Genomic DNA, 21238 nt, shown 5'->3' with positions numbered 1-21238 from the left:
ATCCCTCTACCAATAAAGGCCAACACTCCATAGGCCTTCTTCACAACCCTATCAACCTGGGTGGCAACTTTCAGGGATCTATGGACATGGACACCTAGATCCCTCTGCTCATCCACACTTTCAAGAACTTTACCATTAGCCAAATATTCCGCATTCCTGTTATTCCTTCCAAAGTGAATCACCTCACACTTCTCTACATTAAACTCCATTTGCCACCTCTCAGCCCAGCTCTGCAGCTTATCTATATCCCTCTGTAACCTGCTACATCCTTCCACACTATCGACAACACCACCGACTTTAGTATCGTCTGCAAATTTACTCACCCACCCTTCTGCGCCTTCCTCTAGGTCATTGATAAAAATGACAAACAGCAACGGCCCCAGAACAGATCCTTGTGGTACTCCACTTGTGACTGAACTCCATTCTGAACATTTCCCATCAACCACCACCCTCTGTCTTCTTTCAGCTAGCCAATTTCTGATCCACATCTCTAAATCACCCTCAATCCCCAGCCTCCGTATTTTCTGCAATAGCCTACCGTGGGGAACCTTATCAAACGCTTTGCTGAAATCCATATACACCACATCAACTGCTCTACCCTCGTCTACCTGTTCAGTCACCTTCTCAAAGAACTCGATAAGGTTTGTGAGGCATGACCTACCCTTCACAAAGCCATGCTGACTATCCCTGATCATATTATTCCTATCTAGATGATTATAAATCTTGTCTCTTATAATCCCCACCAAGACTTTACCCACTACAGACGTGAGGCTCACCGGTCTATAGTTGCCGGGGTTGTCTCCGCTCCCCTTTTTGAACAAAGGGACCACATTTGCTGTCCTCCAGTCCTCTGGCACTATTCCTGTAGCCAATGATGACATGTGGCAGACCAGATTTTAACAGGACATTTCATTCCATTAGTTTGTGGAACATTTCCATTTTTACAATACTTTAATATCTTCACTTCTGTAGATACCAGCTTTTTATTTCTTGTTTATTTTAAAACTTATTTCAAATCCTCAAACTGCCACAGTGGGATTCGAACTCCGGATCATTATTCTAAGGCTCTGGAATACTCGTCCAGTTTTGTGACCATCCCAATGAAATGCTTTCCTTACTGTTATTCATGTTGTCCCGCCGCTGGCTCAGTTCACCTTAAAGATAATGCTTGTCGAGTGTATCTAATCATCGGCCGTTTCCTTTAATATCTGCCACCGGCACTCTTTCTTCATACATTCCGAGAGAGAGAAGCACTGTAATGATTTGATAACATGCATAAAACAGGCAACCTCCAACTGCCAGGCCCTCTGTGAATCAACCGTGATTTGCAAGAGCTCTAACTGATAGAATGCAAGAGGAACACATTTCCCCTCTGGGGTAAACACATAGAGCAATGCTGGCAGCTATACCGATGTCACATTTGTACATCAGATGGTCTTTGATAGCGCCAGGCATATGTGATGCGTGGCAAGTGGCCAGAAATCACACAGAACTGGCAGGGGCGGGGAGGGTGGGGTGGGGGGGGGGGGGGGTGGTGGTGGTGGATGGGGGTGAACACCTCCGACAGCCAATTGCATAAGTGAGAATGCAATGATTGCCACATGGCTGCTAATCTGATAGATGTTGTGCAATTTTAAAAGCCATTTATTTTTCAATGAGTTAGCACGCAGGCATTTCAGCTCTCGAAGTCGGTTTAAATGAGGACCAGATTGATAGAACGAATGTCTGTCTGGGGGCTTGTAAGGGTTATAAGTCTATTGCAGATAGTTCTCAGTGTGGGAGCTGATAACCTGACACTGCAGGGGTAAATTCATAGCTTTGCACTGACCTATTTGACTCTGAGATCAGTTTCCGATCACATACCTCCGCCGTCAGTAACAAGGCCACACCTCTGCCTGTGTCTCAGCTCATCTGCTGCTGAAACCCTCACCTTAATTTTGTTTTCAATAACTCTAAACTCAACTATTCCAATACATTCCTGGCTGGACTTCCACATTCTATCATCCATAAACCTGAGGTGACCCAAAACTGTTGCCTGTGCCTCTATTCGCACAATGTCCTGTACACCCATCACACATGTGATCACTGAACAAATTGGTTTGGAAATGCCTCAAGTTTGAAATTCTTATCTTTGTTTTCAAATCCCTCCATGGCCTTGCTCCTCCCTGTCTCAGAAATCTCCTCCAGCCCACAACCCTCAAAGATATCTGTGCTTCTCTAATTCTGGCCTCATGAACATTCCTGTACTGCCATATAATGGCATAGAATTGTCAAACCTCTAGACCATCTGAAGACTTGGAGGGCTGGGGGAGTGCAGGGGGTGGTGAAGAAGAATGTACAGTGCGTAACAAGTGATTGTACTGTAAATATGTTGGGAAAAGACCTGGGGTGGTGGTGTAGTATCAGGGTGTCTGATGCAGCACAGGTTAATGTGGAACTGGAGAACTGTACCAACCACAGTATGATGGAAAGAGACACATGGCAGGAGACAGGAGACAGAATCGTATCGAGTTACTCAAGGAGAAGTCAGCATAGGCTTAACTCCAAGACTGGGCTGTACTTTGTTCATATGTAAATAATTATGTGCTATCAATAAACACTACTTTTCAACCTTACACGTCTCTGAACCTTATAGTAAGAGCTCCTGAACAAACCCATACAACATGGTGGCAGCAAATGAATGAACCCAGGGCAGAAGAAGGTGATCAAGGGCCCTGGAATCTAAAGAAACTAATGGAACACCAATCTGACCTGACTGAAGTGCAGCTGAACTGACGACACAGCCATGGATCGCCTTAAAATAAACCCCATTATAGACATGGAGTTTGAAGAACCAAAGACAAGTCCATTGTGCAGCTAAAGCACTCTGACATACCATGTGCAAGTCCATTGCTAATCTCCAAAGAGTCAAAGTACACAGCAAGGATAGGCAAAAAATCAATTGTAAAGCTGAACGAGCCTTTAAACGTCTTCAGGCCACTAATCAGTCAGAGCAGTCCATTTCGTTAATCTACCTAAACAGGTAGTAGGTGTTCCAGACGCACGGAACAGCCATGGGGACCAAATGCGCACCCCAATACGCCAACATCTTCATGCGCATGTTTGAACAGGACCTACTCACCACACAGGACCTTCAACCGACGTCATACACCAGATACATTGATGACATTTATTTCCTTTGGACCCACGGCGAAGAATCACTGAAACGACGACACAATTACATCAATAAGTTCCATCCAACCATCAGACTCACCATGGACTACTCTCCAAAACCAGTTGCATTCTTGGACACACTCGTCTCCATCAAGGACGGTCACCTCAGAACTTCGCTTTACCGCAAACACACGGATAATCTCACGATGCTCCACTTCTCCAGCTTCCACCCTAAACACATTAAAGAAGCCATCCCCTATGGACAAGCTATCCGTATACACAGGATCTGCTCAGACGAGGAGGAGCGTAACAGACATCTACAGACGTTGAAAGATGCCCTCGTACGAACGGGATATGGCGCTCGACTCATCGATCAACAGTACCAACGCGCCACAGCAAAAAACCGCACCGACCTCCTCAGAAGACAAACATGGGACACAACCAACAGAATACCCTTCGTCGTCCAGTACTTTCCCGGAGCGGAGAAACTACGACATCTTCTTCACAGACTTCAACACGTCATCGATGAAGATGAACATCTTGCCAAGGTCATCCCCACGCCCCCACTACTTGCCTTCAAACAACCGCGCAACCTCAAACAAACCATTGTTTGCAGCAAGCTACCCAGCCTTCAGAACAGTGACCACGACACCACACAACCCTGCCATGGCAATCTCTGCAAGACGTGCCAGATCATCGACATGGACATCACCATTACACGTGAGAACACCACCTACCAGGTACGCGGTAGATACTTGTGCGACACGGCCAATGTTGTCTACCTCATACGCTGCAGGAAAGGATGTCCCGAAGCGTGGTACATTGGCGAGACCATGCAGACGCTGCAACAATGAATAAACGGACATCGCGCGACAATCACCAGGCAGGGATGTTCCCTTCCAGTCGGGGAACACTTCAGCAGTCAAGGGCATTCAGCCTCTGATCTCCGGGTAAGCGTTCTCCAAGGCGGCCTTCAGGACGCGCAACATCGCAGAATCGCCATGCAGAAGCTAATAGCCAAGTTCCGCACACATGAGTGCAGCCTCAACCGGGACCTGGGATTCATGTCGCATTACATTCATCCCCCACCATCTGGCCTGCGAAATCCTACCAACTGTCCTGGCTTGAGATAATTCACACCTCTTTAACCTGGGGCTACCCCATCTCTGGATCTGTAAAGATTTAATCACCTGCTAATGCTCGCATTCCTAGCATTGTCTGGCATCTTTGAATCTGTCTATATATGTGTTTCTGGAACATACCTCTTCATTCACCTGAGGAAGGAGCAGTGCTCCGAAAGCTAGTGACATCGAAACAAACCTGTTGGACTTTAACCTGGTGTTGTAAGACTTCTTATTGTGCTCACCCCAGTCCAACGCCGGCATCTGCACATCATGGATATCATAGTAAGAAGTCTTACAACACCAGGTTAAAGTCCAACAGGTTTGTTTTGAACCACTAGCTTTCGGAGCACAGCTCCTTCCTCAGGTGAATGAAGAGGTGGGTTCCAGAAACATATATATAGACAAGTCAATGATGCAAGATGATACTTTGAATGCGAGTCATTGCAGGTAATTAAGTCTTTACAGGTCCAAACGGAGCAACTGGAGAGAGGGATAATCACACGTTATAGAGATGTGAATTGTCTCAAACCAGGACAGTTGGTAGGATTTTGCAAGCCCAGGCCAGATGGTGGGGGGTGAATGTAATGCGACATGAATCCAAGATCCCGGTTGAGGCCATACTCATGTGTGCGGAACATGGCTATAGGTTTCTGCTTGGCGATTCTGCGTTGTCGCGCGTCCTGAAGGCCGCCTTGTAGAGCGCTTACCCGAAGATCAGAGGCTGAATGCCCTTGACTGCTGAAGTGTTCCCCAACTGGAAGGGAACATTCCTGCCTGGCGATTGTCACACGATGTCCGTTCATCCGTTGTCGCAGCCGTCTGCATAGTCTCGCCAATGTACCACGCTTCGGGATATCCTTTCCTGTAGCGTATGAGGTAGACAACATTGGCCAGGTCGCACGAGTATGTACCGCGTACCTGGTGGATGGCGTTCTCACATATAATGGTGGTGTCCATATCGATGATCTGGCACATCTTGGAAAGATTGCCATGGCAGGGTTGTGAGGTGTCATGGTCGCTGCTCTAAAGGCTGGGTAGTTTGCTGCAAACAATTGTTTGTTTGAGGTTGCGCTGTTGTTTGAAGGCTAGTAGTGGGGATGACCTTGGCAAGATGTTTGTCTTCATCGATGACGTGTTGAAGGCTGCGAAGAAGATGTCGTAGTTTCTCCACTCCGGGGAAGTACTGGACGACTTAGGGTCCTCTGTCCATTGTGTCCCATGTTTGTCTTCTGAGTAGGTCGGTGCGGTTTGTTGCTGTGGCGTGTTGGAACAGTTCCAACGCGCCACAGCAACAAACCGCACCGACACCGGTATCTCCACAGTCTGATATCATGGTTGTGTTGTAATTCACCGACTAACCGCTAGGAGTCTCACTAGTATACAAGTGATTGTAAAGTCAGGTGACCCCTCACATTGGCAGGAGGAAGTAAAAGAGGGAGCTTACATGTGCATTCTTGTGCTGTTGTTCATCTGTTGTTTTGGATATAGTTTACCCCCACTTAATGTTAATAATTATAATTTCAACTACAAGTGTTCTTGTAATACATCAGGCCATCCAACAAGTACATTACAGTAGAGGCTTTGTTTTAATGTAACAAATGAAAAACTGCACCTCCAACAATGCTGCACTCTCCATACTATTATGAAATATCAAACCACATTCTATTTATATTTATCTAAAGATAGAAACTACTAGATTTGTCACAAGAAGCATCTTGTAATATATATGAGGTAGAAGCAATGGCATTAATTTCATTTCATTTCATTTCAATTTGTGAAACAAGGCACGGTGCAATCTGCTAAGATTTATTTCAGGAGCAGTTCATTTTGTTTGCCTGCACTTCCAGCTAGGTGGGGAAAATCATTTTTCAGAAATTTTAGTTCAAGCCCAGTGTGTCAATAATTACAATGTTGTCCAGTGATTTGAAAGGAATACATGTTTGTCTCCATTTTGATGCTTGTGTTCCCTCCTGTGCTCGTTTATCATTTATTGTGAGGAATTGATTACAAAAAGGAGGTTATACTTCCGTTGAACAGGGCATTGGTGAGACCACGGGCAGAATGCTCCGCCCGCAGCGCCGGCGGGATGCTCCGTTACGTCAGCCGGTCAATGGGGTTTCCCAATGTGGGGCAGCCCCACGTCGTCGGGAAATCCCCCGGGCGCCGGCAAAACGGAGAATCCTGCCGGCGGAGAATCTCGCCCCACATCTGAAATATTGTGTGCAGTATTGGTCTTCTTATTTAAAGAAAGATGTAAGTGCATTAGAAGCAGTTGAGAGAAGGTTGACTAGACTAATACCAGGAATGATCAGATTGTCTTATGAGGAAAGGTTGGGTGAGTTAGGCCTAGATCCACTAGAGTTTAGAAGAGTAGGAGGAGACTTGATTGAAACCTTTAAGATCCTGAGGAGTATTGACAGGGTGGGTGTGGAGAAGGTGTTTCCTCTTGTGAGAGAATCTAGAACTAGGGATGGCTATTTAAAAATAAAGGGTTGCTTATTTAAGGCAGTGATAAAGAGAAATGTTGTTCTCTCAGAGGGTCGTGAGTCTCAGGAACTCTCTTTTTTTTTTTAACGCATTTTATTCAAACTTGTATCAAAGTAGGTTACAGCAAATAAACACCCCGGGAAACATTCTTCCCAACAATCAACTACACAGTTCGTACAGATTTTTCTCCTTTTTCACCCCCCCTCCCCATCACCCACCCCCCCACCCCCCCACGACGAACTGCCCCTCAAACACCGTCACAAACATCCCCCACCTTTTCTCAAACTCCCCTGCTGAGCCCCTTAACTCATACTTTATCTTCTCTAACCACAGGAAGTCATACAGGTCACCCAGCCATGCTGCTACCTCCGGTGGCAATGCCGACCGCCACTCCAGCAAAATTAGTCGCCGTGCAATCAGGGAGGCGAAGGCCAAGACATCGGCCTTCCTCCTCTCCATGAGCTCTGGCTTCTCTGAAACACCAAATATCGCCACCAAAGGGTCTGGGTCCACTCCCTCCTCCACTATCCTGGCTAAGACCGAGAACACTCCCACCCAGAATCTTCTCAATTTTTCACAACCCCAAAACATGTGCGCATGATTCGCTGGCCCCCGCCCACACCTCTCACACTCATCTGCGACCCCCTGAAAGAACCCACTCATTCTCGCCCGAGTCATATGCACCCTTTGCACCACCTTAAACTGTATCAGGCTCATCCTTGCAGAAGAGGAGGTCCCGTTTACCCTTTGCAGTGCCTCACTCCATACTCCCTAATTGATCTCCATTCCCAACTCTGCTTCCCATTTCTCCATGATCTTCACCGCCTGTTCGCCTCCCTGCTCCCCCAGCCACTTATATGTATCCCCAATTCTTCCCTACCCTTCCACATCCGGAAGCAACAGTCACTCCAGCAGGGTGCATCACGGCAATCTAGGGAACCCCTTTCAGACCTTTTGTGCAAAGTCCATAACCTGTATATACCTGAACTCACTACCCCTCGGCAGCTCTACCCTCTCCCTTAGCTCCTCCAGACTTGCGAACCCTTCCTCCAAATACAAATCACTCACCTTGACCAGCCCCACTTCCCTCCACCTCCTGTATACACCATCCACCCCCCCCCCCCCCCCCCAGCCCCCCCCCCCCCCGGCTCAAACCCATGATTCTCGCACAGTGGCGTTAGCACCAACATCCTTTCCACCCTAAAATGCCTCCTCAGCTGATTCCATATTTTCACCATGGATTGCACCACTGGGCTCCCTGAATACCTACTCGGAGCCATTGGCAATGCTGCCGTCACCATAGCCCTCAAACTAGACCCCTTACAAGATTCCTCCTCCATCCTAACCCACTCTAACCCTTCTCCTTCCCATCACTGCCGCACCTTGTCCATATTTGCCGCCTTATAATAATGAAGCAAATTTGGCAACGCCAACCCCCCCTTGCTGCCTCTGTTTCTAAAGCAGAGTACTCCCCACCCTCGGCACCTTCCCCGCCCATACAAAGTCAGAAATGATTGTGTCCACTTTCTGAAAAAAGGCCTTTGGTATAAAGATCGGGAGAGCCTGAAAGATAAACAAGAACCTCGACAGAATATTCATTTTCACCACTTGGACCTTCCCCGTCAACGTTAAGTGCAGTGTATCCCACCTCTTAAGATCCTCCCTGGCCTCCTCCACCAGCTTCGTTAAGTTCCACTTATGGAGCACCGTCCATTCCCGCGCTACCGTAAATGGCATCCCCCCAAATTAGCCTGCTGTGCCAGCTCATTCACCGGGAATATCTCGCTTTTCCCTACATTCAACTTGTATCCTGAGATCCCTCCAAACCTCCCCAACAGGCCCATAATCTTTCCCATACTCTCGAACGGATCCGAAACATACAGCAAGAGGTCATCGGCAAAGAGCGACACCCGATGCTCCCTCTGTCCCCTCATTATCTCCTGCCACTCTGCCGACCCCCTGAGAGCTATCGCCAATTGGTCTGTGGCCAGCGTAAACAGCAGCGCCGACAGTGGGCACCCCTGCCTTGTACCTCTGTGTAAGTCAAAGCTTCGTGAGCTCATATCATTTGTCCTCACCTTCGCTCTTTCTCCACATACAGCAACCGCACCCATGCCATAAATCTTGGCCCAAACCCAAACCTTCCCAAAACTTTGAACAAGTACCGCCACTCCACCCCATCAAATGTTTCTCCGCGTCCATGGACACCACCTCCGGTATCAGAGCTCTCGACAGATTCATCACCACATTCAACAGCCATCTTATATTCCTGGTGAGCTGCCTGCCCTTCACGAAGCCTATTTGATCTTCTGCAATCACCCCCGGGCCACAATCCTCCATCCTCCCCGCCAACAACTTAGCCAATACTTTCACATCCGTGTTCAATAGTGATATGGGTCCATACGGCCCACATTCCACCGGATCCTTCCCTTTTTTGGGAATTAGTGTGATTTCTGCCTGCTTCATCGTCTCCGACAACTCCCCCTTCTTCAGCGCTTCATTAAACGCCCCCAACAGATGTGGTGCCAGGTCCGCCGCAAATTCCTTACAAAGTTCTGCCGGGTACCCATCCAGCCCAGGGGCTTTCCCCGACTTCAGACTCTGATACTGTCCAGGCACCTTCCTCAGTCCCAGGGGTCCCTCCAACGCCTGCCTCTTTGCTTCCTCCACCTGGGGAATTCCAGCTCGTCCAGAAACCACCCCATGTCCCCCTCCTCTCCTCCTTGGTCTGCCTCATAAAGTCCCTGGTAATACTCTCTAAATGCCTCATTTATCTTCCCTGGCTCTGACACCACATCCCCAGCAACAGTCCGGATCTTCAATATTTCCCTGGACACAGCCTGCCTCCGCAGCTGGTGCGCCAGCTTGCGGCTCGCCTTCTCCCCATACTCGTACTGCACCCCTCTTGCCCTACCGCCCTCCCCGTTGTCAGCCTGTCAAATTGCCGCTGCAACCTTTTCCTCCTCACCAATCCCTCCACAGTGGGCACCCTTGAATATTCCCTGTTCACCTCCAATATCTCGCTCACTAGACGATCATGTTTCGCCCTCCTTTCCTTATTCAGACAAACCGTAAATGAGATAATTTCTCCCCGGACCACTGCTTCCCAAAAAATGCCCGCTGACACCTCCCCATTCTGATTGAACTCCACATAATCCCTAATCGCCAACCGCACCTTATCACACAAACCTCCATCCGTCAACAACCCAAGTCACACCTCCACCCCGGCCTCTGCTCTTGTCCCGTACTGAACCGAATATCCAGCCAGTGGGGTGCATGGTCCGAGATAACTATCCCCGCATACTCTGCCCCCTCCACCCCAACCAAAATCTCCCGACTCACTACAAAGTAATCTATCCTCGTATACACCTTATAGACGTGTGAAAAGAATGAATACTCCCTTCCCCCGGGTTCTAAAAGCGCCATGGATCCACCATACCCATCCTCTCCAGAAACCCCCCCAGATCCCTTGCCATTCGTACCCTACCCATCGACCTGGGGCTCGATCTATCCACCCTTGGCTCTAGGGCACAGTTAAAATCTCCTCCCATGATCAACTGGTACGTGGCCAAATCCGGGATTGTTGCCAGCAACCCCCTCATAAAACCCACATCATCCCAATTTGGGGCATACCCATTTACCAATACTACCGGTGCCCCTTCCAATACCCCGCTCACAATCACATATCTCCCACCTGGATCCCTCACCTCCTTCGCACTCACGAATCCCATTTTTTTGCTCATTTAAATCGCCACACCCCTCAATTTCAAATCAAACCCCGAGTGAAAAACCTGGCTGACCCACCCGTTCCTTAACCTAACCTGGTCCTTCACAGGGCTGTGTGTCCTGCAAAAAGACAACCCCCGCTTACAAGCTCCTGAGGTGCCCGAACGGCCGCGACCTTTTAACCGGCCCATTCAGTCCCCGGACGTTCCACGTTACCAACATTACCAGAGGCTTGCGCCTCCAATCCCCTCTATCGTCCATCATCTTCCCCACTTAACGCCTGCCCCTTTAATTCCACTCTGTATCTAGCCCATCCCAGATGGCCCCTTTCTTCGTCCTGATCATGTCATCTCTCACCCCCTGCCGCGTTGAGAAACTACCCCCCCCCGCGCTTTTCCCCTTCCCCTTCTTTCCCCCCCCCACTTCCCCTTTCCCCCCTCCCCTCGTCCACCCCTCTTGGCCTCCTCCCCATCACCTCACTTCCGTTCACCAGCATAACCTGCTAGCGCGGCTGCCCCTGCCCAAAGGCACATCCTAATGACCCCCCCCTCCCACTCCTCAGCTCAAAGAAGAAGGCCTCCTGCTGGCCTTACCCTCCCCCATCCAACAAGGACTTCTCCTGAACTCCAGGTAGCCTTCTCCAAAAGCAAACAAACAGATGTTAAACACAAACAGTCCCATAAAACAGGAGGGGGGATGGGAACATCCATCCCCACATAAACTTTTCACCCCTACGACTCCTTACAATCTCAACATTGAACAGAAAACCCCTCCCCACAAACTTCAAACATGCTCCCGACCATTACATAGTGCCAGCACCCCGGTTCCCAAGCATTGTCCACTCAGTTCTCTCCCGGTTTATGCTCCTTAATGAAGTCTTCGGCCGCTTCTGGGGTCTCAAAATAATACTCCCGGCCTCCAACCGTCACCCATAATTTCACCGGGTAGAGCACCCTAAACCTGATCTGCCACCGGTACAGCACCGCCTTGGCCTTGTTGAAACCTGCCCGCCGTTTTGCTAACTCGGCTCCGATGTCCTGATAAATCCGGACGTTATTTCCCTCCCAGTCGCAGCTGCGCTTCTCCCTGGCCCACCGTAGAATTTTCTCTTTCTCCACAAATTGATGGAGTCTCAGGATCACCGCCCGAGGCGGCTCCCCAGCTCTAGGCTTTTGCCTCAGAGACCTATGCGCTCGGTCCACTTCAGATGCCTTATCCAGCACCCCTTCTGCCACCAGTCCCGCCAGCACCCTCGAGACGTACCTCGTGGCACTCACACCTTCCACTCCTTCAGGCAGGCCCACTATTCGCAGGTTCTGTCTTCTCGAGGCATTTTCCTGCTCCTCCACTTTTGCCCTCAGCGTTTTACAAAGGTCTCCTAGGAGCCCCACCTCCGTCTCCAGAGCCACCACACGATTGCTGTGGTCCGAGATCACTCCTTCAATCTCCCGAATCTGTGACCCCTGCACCTCCAAACACCTCTCCACCCGCTTCAAAGTACTCTTCAGGGGTGCCACAGATTCTGCAATGGCCTTTGCATGATCCTCATGCATTTCTTTCCTCTGTTTATGGAATTTCTCCTTGATTAAAGTCATCAGTTCCTGTATCTGGGGCCTTACAGCTTGCCCCTCCCCCGCCTGCATGCTGGAAGAGACTGTCTGTGAAGCACAAGACTGTTTCAACTTTCCAGCCAAACCTCTCACTGTTTTCTGCAGGGTCCGGTGATCAGAAGATATACCATTCCAGGGGTAAACTACTCCTCTAACATTCACCTATGCCTTTCATCAAAATTCCACCCGGATCTGGGTAAAAAGAGCCCTTTTCTGTGACTTTGAACAGGAACAGCCCTTTATGTGACCAATCACTCCATGGTCACAAGCGGAAGTCGTCTCCAGAACTCTCTTCCTGAAAAGGCAGTGGAAGCAGAGACTTTGAATATTTTTAAAGTAGAGCTGAATAGATACTAGATATGAAAGGGGGTGAAAAGTTACCAGGGGGTAGGCAGGAATGTGGGGATGAAGTTATAATCAGATAGGTCATGATATAATTGAATGGCGAAGCAGGTTCGAAGGGCCGAGTGGCCTATTCCTGCTCTTACTTTGTATGTTGGCATACACTCAGGATGTTGCTGAGAAATAGTTTCCTCAGGTAATGCCATCTACTAATACATGGCTAAGTGGTCACTCTCGACATCGGAGCCTAGTCAATGAGCACATCCAGACCTTTTAACTATACCTTAACTACCTCTGGGTATCAGTCACTATACTTCAGCTTCAACAATAATTCATGGTGAAAAGCACCTTAAGACAATTCAACATGAAGGATATTGTAACAATGCAACTCAATCTTTACTCAGTGACTGTTCTTGACGAATGAACCTAGTCTATGTCAGTGGGTTAAATAGGGAGATGATTTCTTGCACAATGTTGTGTCCTATCTAAATTCAGGAGGGCTGGTCTTTTCTAATGCATACCTTAACACTTTCGAACAGAATCTCTCATTGCTGGCCAAAAGAAAAAGACATGTTCCCTTCAGGGAGTGTGATGGGCGATAACAGGGAGGCCATGAGTTCAAATCACACTGTGGCAAGTCATGATCATTTTACAGAGTCGAATTGGTCAATTCAAAACCTGAAAATCTCATTGGTTTCTGGTGAATATACACTTTGAATGATAGTTATTGGAGAACGATTGGAAATGGAAACATGGGGCCAATTTTAGTGCTTGGGACTGTCACCCCCAGCTGTGAATGACCAGTTTGACAGTGAATGGATTGAATGCGAGATTGGCATGCTCTGCACCTCAGGGCCTATCACCCAATTTTGCTGCTTTCCTACAGTAAGTGGCATTTCTCATTTTTTTTATTTTGCATTCACTCAGCGTGTGTTATTTTTTACTGGGGACATTGCAGAATATAAACAGGAACTTGGTTAGCCGAGCAAGCACCATGTTGTGTGTCTGGAGGGCAATCTGATGACAGAGAACATTCCTGAATGATTTATGTTGGAAGAGGGCAACTGGAAGCCAAATAAAAGATGAAGCACAGCCAAGAGCTTTAATCAGCTCAAATCCCCCTCTCTATTCCTAAAACACATGGGAAAATCCATTACAATTTCAGTTGATAGCATGGGCGCGAACGCAAGCTGATAGTGGCAGTTCAAGAACTGGAGCGGAATTATTTCTGTGGGTTTTTTTTCAAAAGCTAATCCAAAAATGAAAGCTTTCATGGTCCAATTTGTTTATTTTCTTAGCCGTCCAATGATTAGAATATTTATAAAAATGGGACGACAGAGCGTATATTTATAGGGCTCCATTCATATCTTGAGCATGTCCCAAGTCCTTTGTAACCAATAAATTTGTTTGGAGTTCTGTCACTGCAGTTGCAGCATTAACTAGGACAGACAAACTCACACAGCAAAGCTGCACAAGTCGCAAGTTAATCTATGGACAGATCATTTAAAAAAATATATTTTGGGGATGTGGATATCGCTGGCTAGGTCAGTATTTATTGCCCATCCCTAATTGCCCTACAAATGGTGAGCTACCTCCTTGAACTACTGCAGTCCCTGAGGTGTAGGTACACCCACAGGGAGGGAGTTCCAGGATTTTGACCCAGCGACAGTGAAGGAGCGGCGATATATTTCCAAGTCAGGGTGGTTAGTGACTTGGAGGGGAACCTCCAGGTGGTGGTGTTCCCAGGTATCTGCTGCCCTTCTCCTTCAAGATGGCAGTGGTAGTGATCATGGGTTTGGAAGGTGCTTTCTAGGGTGCCTTGGTGAGTTCCTCCAGTGCATCTTGTACATGGTGCGCACAACTGCCACTGTTCGCTGGTGGTTCAGAGATTGGTCAAAGGGTATCAATCAAGTGGGCTGCTTTGTCCGTGATGGTGCTGAGCTTCTTCAGCGTTGTTGGGGCTGCACTCATCCAGGTGCGTGGAGAGTATTCCATTACGCTCCTCACTTGCACCTTGTAGATGGTTGCCATGTTTTGGGGAGTCAGGAGTTGATTTACTTGTCGTAGCATTCCTAGCCTTTGACTTGCTCTTGTAGCCACAGTGTGTATCTGGCTAGTCCAGTTCAGTTTCTGGTAACCCCCCAGGATGTTGATGATAGAGCTCTTTGAGTGAGGGCAGAAGGATGGGAGATCTCTCTCCTTTTCTTCATAAACTGCCAAGAGACCTTACTCCAAACATATGGGAATTTTAGGTAAGTACCTCACTTAAAAGATGATGGGCGGGATTCGCTGTCAGCTGACGCCAGAATCGCGAAACATGATTGGGTGGAGAATTGCACGTCAGCCGTAAATCGAGGTTGGCGCTGGGTGCTGAACAGAATGCCATGCTCTGGTCCCTTGACAGCGGCGTGAATGTGTTCTACACTGCATGCTGCGTGGGCATGCAAATTGTACAGTAAGCGCCATTGGCATATCATTAACGGGCACGACCTGGCAATTTCCAGGCCACCAGCGATGCTCCCCTATCCACCAGGCAGAATTACCGATGGTGAGGTTCACTTGTGGTATTTAAAATTGGGAAACAGGTGCCACGGAAGGAGGGGGTACGAGAACAGTCCAACATCGCTATAGTGTGCTGATAGTTGTGCCGCTGGCTGGGGGGGGGGGGCATCTGCCAGGGCCGGGGCATTAGTAGGGGTGACCAGGAGATGGGTCATGGAGTCGGGGTGGAGGGGCAGGGACCAACATTGCCACAGCCTGCGAGGCAGCCATCTGGCTGTGCATGCCACTGACTGCCATGGGGAACCTGGCGCCACGGGTCATATGGGTGACCCCCCAGGCTACCGTCCTAGGTGTCTTCTGGCTCCAGCTTACCCATCAATGGGATGGGCATGCTCCAGCGCAACCAGTGCCATCATCTTGGCTGGGATGAGGATCGGCATGCAGGGGAATTGCGTGAACTTATGTGGTGCCAGTGCTAGCCCATTAACAGGACCTGAATTATTCCGGGAGCAGCATGAACACTCGCAATTCAGGCCCATTGTCAGCACCTAGTCTCTGAAACGGAGAAATTCGCCTGATACCTTTGCCAATTCTGCACTCCGTCAGTGCTGCACCAAAGTGTCAATGTGTATTCTGTGCTCAGGTGATCAGTGGGACTTGAACCAACATCTTTCTGAATATCGAAAAACAAGTTTAAAATTAGATAGCATGATTGTAAGATGGCTTCCCAATTGTGTTTGTGAACAGTCTTCGCCTCTTCGTACAAGTTTAGTGTTTTCCTGATTTATACCATCTTATTTCCTGTTTTCTCTAGTCTCAATGGTCCAAACTTCAATTAAATCCACGGGTGCGATTCAATGACCCTGTTGCACCCAGCATGGATCCGGGCACAATGGGCGAATCACGCACGAGCCCCAAATCGGACTCCGCGATAGGCACTGGGCCAAACGTGAGTCACTTGGTTCGTTCCACCCGGCACGCTCTGGATCTTGCGCTCGCACGGCAAGACCTGGATCTGAATATTTAAATGAGTCTTATGGCTCATTTAAATATTCGGATGCCAGATTCACCAGCCGTCCGGAATTCACACATGGATCTGTCATAACGGCACCTGAGGGGGTCTTCCAGGCCATTGGGCACCCCTGGGTGGTCGGGAAGAGGGCTGGGTGGCACCCTGACACTCCCCCAGCACGCTGGCACCTTGGCATTGCCAGCCTGGCACCCTGGCAGTGCCACCTGGGCACCCTGGAAAGGTGGTACTGCCAAGGTGACAGAGTGCCAGGTTGGCACTTCCAGGGTACCCAGGTTGGCACTGCCAGGGGTCGGGCCCAGGGTGAGGGGCTTATCAGGTAGAGGGGGCTGAGGCTGGGTTTCCGGGCGATTCCCCAGGATTGCCGAGGGGGTCAAAACAGAATGGGGCCTGAAAGTGGGTGGGGGTGGGGGGGGGGGGGGGGGGGTGTGAGGGGGCAGAGATTGGGGCAGCCATCCAAAATAGCGCGCTGATCTGGGAGGAGCCTTTCCTCCTAGCCAGCAGCAAATCTCTCTAAGTGCAGTCTCAGCGGCGAGAAACACCTCGAGGCCCAAAAAACAGCAAAGTGGCATGAGATAGATGTGCCCCACATCTATAGTCAATTAAAAATCCTGGGCGCGATTCAATGAAAAAGTTTCCAAGTGCGGTAGCGAGCGGGTACTGCCGCGGGCTTCCCGCGCTCGGCCCGGCAAGGTCGTCACCACAATCCAACATTAATTGGTCCACTTAACAAGTCTCCACGGTTTTCACACCGCATATCATGACTCGCCAGCTAATTCGCCAGGACCGCGCTCACCAGCCCTCTGCTAGCAAAGTAGCGCAGCGCATAAACTGGTCTTGCACAGCCAACCCCACTCAGCTCGCAGCCATGGCTCTGAGACAACTGGCCCTACAGTTTGGGGATGCAGACCTGGGGAGGCTCCTAGAGGCGGTCGAGGCCAAGTCCTATGCCCCCGAGGGTCCCAGAGGGTAAGCCACAGGGCAGCCAGTGCCGCCGAAGAGGAAGCGGCAGTGGCCGTCAGCTTGGGCAGTGTCATTAGGAAGGCCAACAGGCCAGCACCCAGTGCCGCAAGAAGGTCAAAGACATACAGCAGGCTGCGCTGGTGAGTTGGCACTGGACCTACTCCACGGGAATGCGCCTGGCATCAACCCTTGCCCAGCACCGTGCTGTGCCCTGGGCCACCTATACCACCCCCTCCCCAATGGGTTTCCCATTGAAGACACCCCATGTTGCCCGGAAACCCATGGGCGGGAGTGCACTACCAGCGGGAAAAGTGAATCGCAATGGCCAGAGAATTCCGACCAATGTCTCTAATTATCTACTTCCCAGAAATCATAATTAAAATCCATTAGGCTTGTCCATTTAAACATAAGCATGGTTTGAAATAAGGATGATCACGGTTTACGATGCCTTAATTCTACCTTCTGTAGCCCCAGTGTCTGCCTGTCTTTTAAACCAGGATATTTAAAAAACCTTGCTGCAATAGATGCATACACATACTAACCCAGGCTTTTAACCATTATTGCATCAGATACATAGAATACAATATGTACCTGAAATTCCGACATTCATCGCAGGCCCCAAGCTCTGAAATACTCTCCCTAAACCTCTTCACCTCTCTCCCCCAATCTCCTCCTTAAAGACACTCTTTAAAACCTGCCTTCTTGACCAAGCCTTTGGGGATCAGGCCAAATATCTCCTTATGTGGCTTGGTGTCATATTGTGTTCTCTAATCCCCCTGGGATTGTCATGAGATATTTTACTCAAATAAAGGCATTATATTAATCTAAATTGTTTTATTATTGCAGTTGGATGACCAGTCGGGGAATTTATGAATAAATATTAAATGATCCCAAATCATCTTTGAAAACATTTTCAGCAGTATATATTTTTGCAGTAACTGAAGTTTCTGTCCAAAATATGGCGAGAGACAAATAATGCCGCATAAATAATGCCGCATAAATAATGCCGCATAAGTATATATTTCACAAAAAATGGAGTGGATATTTTTATGCACTATGAGTAAAACCTGTGACATGAGTGTCATCTCTGCAAAGCTCCAAGACAGAAAATCGACACCTCCTCAGGCAATTCGCCCTTGAATGGAGAGTTAACCACATCTGTGCATTCTTAGGGTTTGTACGTTTCTTTGCAGCATTTGAACCATGCATTAATCATAATTGAAGTAGGAGAGAGTTCTCCCAAGTACATTTGTGAGGTTCTTTTTTAGGATTTCCAAAAGATATTGAAATAAATTGGAGATTATATTCTCAAAGATACACTTACAACAAGAATCACACTTCAGTTAACAGCAAACACAATTTCTATTGTGAATTGCTCGATCTTCAATTGGTGCACAATCATTGTGACCGACAAATTTGGTTCCTTTCGATGATTACTCAAAGAGTTTATATCTCTTTTTGAATGCAAGAGTCAAAGATATTTTTTACTCTGCTTATTTTAACTTAGCTGGAAGCTGAAAATAAATTACTGGGCTCCCACTGATTGGGTATTCCACTCATGACTGGAATTTCCTCTCTTCACTTTTTCCTTCACCAACCTTGTTACACCTCGGCTGGAGGACCTGCAAGAGAATGGACATGTGGGCAGTGGGAAGGATGGGTCAGTCTGTATGGCATTAACAACTCATGTCTGACAGGTCCTCCGGGAAGGCCCGGTGGATCCTCACCTCTGCGACATGAGCTAACCTACATTGATGGCCACTCTGTCCTCGAACACCCACATCACCTCCAGGGCCCGTTCCTCGAAGGTCATGAGGATTCTTAGTACCTCGCCACCAGTCTGGGCTCTCTCTCGACGATTGTAGAATCATAGAATCATAGAATTTACAGTGCGGAAGGAGGCCATTCAGCCGATCAAATCTGCACCAGCTGTTGGAAAGAGCACCCTACTTAAGTCCACACCTCCACTCTATCCTCGTAACCCAGTAACCCCACCTAACAATTGGACACTAAAGGGCAATTTAGCATGGCCAATTGACCTAACCTGCACATCTTTGGAATGTGGGAGGAAACCAGAGCACTTGGAGGAAACCCATGCTCACACGGGGAGAAAGTACAAACTCCACATAGACAGTCACCCGAGGCCATAATTGAACCCGGGTCCCTGGAGCTATGAGGAAGCAGTGCTAACCATTGTGCCAATGTGCGCCCATTGTGGGACAGCTTCTCCTGTGGAGACAGAGACGGCATCGTTAGCCACATGCGTGGTTCACAGTGGTGCGGGTGGTGGTGAAGGAAGGGTTGGGGGGGGGTGGTTAAAGGGGAAGAAGGGGAAGATGCAGGGAGGGTTGGGGGAACATGCAGGGTTGGGGGGGGAGATGGTGTCAACCCGCCCGTGCTGCCCGGTGTAGGTCGTTGACCTTCTTGCGGCACTGAAGACCAGCCCTCCTGGTCATGCTGCCTGGGCTGACGGCCGCTGCCACTTCTTCCCAGGCTGCACTGACTGTCCTGTGGCTCACCCGCCGGACCCTCGGGCGAACAGGACATCCCACGTGGCCTCGACCACATCTAGGAGCTTCCCCAGGTCCACCTCACCAAATCTTGGGGCAGGGTGTCTCGGCGCTATGGCTACAGGCTGAATGGGGTTAGCTGTGCAATTGCAACTAACTTTTTACTTGCTAACTTGAGGAACCTGGCTGGCTTATTTCTTAAAGTAAGTTGTAATGATATGTATATAGTCAGGTTAGTGAAGGGTTAATAATTACATCTCTGTGTAAATCAAACACTAGATGGCGCCACCACTTCGCTGTATTTAAGTCAGACCTGAGGGAATTCTGGGAGTAGCATTGGGGAAAGTATGGTGACAGCATTTGGAGAAGATTAGATTAGACAGAATTAACACAAAGTTAGATCATAGTGAAATGAAAATGAAAAATGAAAATCGCTTATTGTCACAAGTACGCTTCAAGTTACTGTGAAAAGCCCCTAGTCGCCACATTCCGGCGCCTGTTCGGGGAGGCTGGTACGGGTAGTGCAGTTAGAGATTATTTAGATTATTGAGTACTGCTAGACAGATTCAATATTACTTAATTATTAACTGCAGCTCAGTAGAGTGCGCAAACTTCATTGAATTAATAGTTTTATAATAAATACGTTTTGTTTCAATCTTTTGATTGGTGGATTCTTTGTCAACAACACATCGGATCATTCTAGAAGAAAAGACAAAGAACACAACATATCACCACGAATGGTAATATAACCTAAGTGACACAGTTAAAAGTATATATTGAATTGGCAGCCATACCGGTTTCAAATTCAAATTCTGTTGTTACCAACTAAGGAGTGGGACGAAGAAAGGAGTCAGTTCACCCCTTCCAACCTGGTCATAAGAATTCCCAAACTTCGTAACCCCATTCCATTACTGACCACCCGGGCCCTTACCCAGATTCAAAATCCAGCGATGATAAATCAGTGACAAGAATGGAAGACGCTGGAAAGACTCAGCAGGTCGGGCAGCATTAGTTAGGAGAAAAAGCGGAGTTAACGCTTCAAGCCCTATGACTCTTTGTCAAACTCAATGCAAGCAATCCCATTGGCCATCAAGTGACAATACAAGAAAATGTTCTCCTGGGATTGTCAGGATAATTCTGGGAATGTGTAACAGTCGTCCTGTCCTTTGGACTATTTTTAAAAGCTGGCACTTTTTTATTCAGGGTCTCCTAAAGCGACAAGAGTGTGCAGTGTGGATTCCGAAGGAGAGCTGCTAGGACTCTGTTCATGCATCATCAACTTCATACATTGTCTGCTGTAAGGCACTTCTGGACTACAGCTATGTATGTTTCTTATCCTGTGTATATAACGGTAAATATACTTTGTTCAAAAACCCAATAAAAAACTTTTATTAAAAAAATGATTGCAGTCACTGGCGGACAGTAATTACGATGCCTGGAAAATATTCTTAAAGAGGGTATCACTTGTCTTAAAGTAGCGGACGAAAGAATTTCAAGAATTTCAAGTGCTTGCTCGTAATATAGCACAGTAAAATTTCAAAACAGCAAAATTCCTTCAGCTAATAAAAATTGAACTCTAATTCCCACTCCTTTGATTTGCCTCAGATTCTTCTGTAGTCTTTATTCAGATCATCTGTCATAATTCAGTGCCCGGGCTCTCACGTGGCCATGCCAGTAACCACAATTAACCAGGCACCATCGGCTTTGATTTCTCAATTATAAACCAGCCTGGGGACCTGTATACTGAGTTAGTGTGTCACAGCTGTTGGCTTCAGAAATGGGGGCTTCAGG

General features: G+C 48.3%; 1 long non-coding RNA gene across 1 annotated transcript in view; it reads left to right on the top strand.

Moving 5' to 3' along the window:
- LOC140429540 (uncharacterized) overlaps nt 1-20791 on the top strand; it is a 195045-nt gene extending 174254 nt beyond the window's left edge. Inside the window, exons 3-4 of the long non-coding RNA XR_011949118.1 lie at nt 15759-15893; nt 20651-20791. This is a non-coding gene — a long non-coding RNA (uncharacterized lncRNA). The remainder of the gene's footprint in view (nt 1-15758; nt 15894-20650) is intronic.
- The last annotated feature ends 447 nt before the right edge of the window (nt 20792-21238 follow it).

The sequence above is a fragment of the Scyliorhinus torazame genome, chromosome 1 (assembly GCF_047496885.1).
Source record: "Scyliorhinus torazame isolate Kashiwa2021f chromosome 1, sScyTor2.1, whole genome shotgun sequence".
Classification (NCBI taxonomy): domain Eukaryota; kingdom Metazoa; phylum Chordata; class Chondrichthyes; order Carcharhiniformes; family Scyliorhinidae; genus Scyliorhinus; species Scyliorhinus torazame.
The sequence above is the reverse complement of the archived record's forward strand: the minus strand, read 5'-3'. Positions and strand labels throughout refer to the sequence as shown.